Below are 2,041 nucleotides of genomic sequence, written 5' to 3'. Positions count from 1 at the left end.
GGAGACGAAATTCTTGAACTGAGACACACACAAGAAACAAAGCGAACAAGAGTCATCACAGGAGATCACCTTTTCCTGAAAGTATAAAAGTCAAAACCCAATACACTAATACGAACATCAAGTAGATTAAACAACACCGATACACACATTCCACAAACACATCCAACGGCTCTACTGACCAACCCAAGTATATATTAATGTCATCCCCTGAGCTCCTAAGCACACAAGTAATGATATATAAAAAATAATGAATATAACTCAAGTATAATACCTAACTCTAATACTAACCCAGAATACAATACAACACAACAAAAACCAACCAACACACACCATAACACAGAACCCAACTCAGTGATATAAAGCAATAAAAACACATAACAAACTCACGAAATCAAATACCTAAACTCAAGATATCACAAAATCAAAGAATAAATAAAAATACTACATCCACTACATACAAATATACACAAACCATTACCGAGCCATGTGATAACTTGTCGGAATCTGGCCCCTCGCGCACCGCACACCAACCAGCCACTGCAACACAAACCGATTCATTTGCTGCAGCGTCGCCAGTCCAGAGCTTCTTCCACGGAACCAGTTGAAACGACCGACCACGCCGATCCAGCAAAACACAGCAGACGGAGGCGGCGCCGATTGGTGTAATCTACGCCCATACTTTGACCGGGCTCCAGACCAAACGCAAGACGGCCTCCTACGCCAGTACAAGGCACCCAAGTTGACCCACATACATCGCACACTGTATTTCACAGCGCCGTAAATCTCCAGTTCCAAGCGGGCAAGCGTAAATACCACCCACATCCTTGTAATAAAAAACAAGTAACCAAAGAGGCATCAACAAACGCGAATAGAGCTTTTATGCATCCGCTCATTCCGCGTCCCGCTGATACAGAACATTCGCGCTGGACACAATCAGTAATACAACAGAGCCGCACACAGGCCCGTTAGAACAATTGCTGCCGGGATTGTGATATCCCAAGCCGAAACCAACTATGACACACCTTTCTGTTAGTCATCGTCATCTCTCATCTATTCTCTTCCTCACTCTCTCTCTCTCATCTCCCCTCATCCACTATAACACGTCCACCCTCATGTATACGAAGAGCCGGCGAGCTGGTGAGCATCAACGACACCAGATTCTCGAGGCACACACTTGTGAGAACTAAACAATAACAATCTTAATCACTCCGGACCCTAAATTAACATTCCTACGACTAAACCATGCGACGACCATACCGACATCGACAGATGCCGAGACTCGCTAACAAAGCGAGCAGCAAGACTTGTTACAGCCCGGAACTATGACTCCACAACAACGCACTCGACTGGAGATCCAGTCATAACTGTGTAGCGTTAAGCTAGACACCCACCCAATAAGCCGTACCAGATCCGCGTTACACACCTCAGATTATCCAACACCACGAACAACCAACCAGTGCTGGTAGCCCACATCACCACTCACCACTCCATGACACTAACATAACACAAACACACAACCAACAACTAACAAAAAAGAATCAGCAAAAAAAATTAATACAGTACCCTCAAAAAACCCACATAAAAGTACACAACCACAACAACCAAACCACACCCAATTTACAAATCACGAACACTAACTAGAATGGATTAAAACGGAACACACCAATGCGGACATTAGGGAACTAGATCGCTGCCCACCACATGGCTGTAAATTGGCATATTATCATACGAGCAATCTACACTAACAATTACATACATTACATACATTACATAATTCAGCAGCACACAGTTGAGATATCACAGCTTGCTTCTTCTGGAGAAACTGATTTATTCAGTTACACTGATTTCTAAACACGTTGATTTGTAACACTGATGTGCCAGACTTAAATGACACATTTATTACAATGGGATAACAGAAATATTTCTTTAGTTTTTTATATATTTTCCGTATTGTTTGACATATTTCTATCAGGCCTGCAGGGAGAGAAAGAGGCTGGATACATACTGATTTGCCCTTTGGCTTGTTATTGTTCAATAGTAA

Source organism: Morone saxatilis, unplaced genomic scaffold (genome assembly GCF_004916995.1).
Source record: "Morone saxatilis isolate NCDOM2014 unplaced genomic scaffold, NCSU_SB_2.0 Contig17, whole genome shotgun sequence".
In the NCBI taxonomy this organism is placed as follows: Eukaryota; Metazoa; Chordata; class Actinopteri; family Moronidae; genus Morone; species Morone saxatilis.
The sequence above is the reverse complement of the archived record's forward strand: the minus strand, read 5'-3'. Positions refer to the sequence as shown.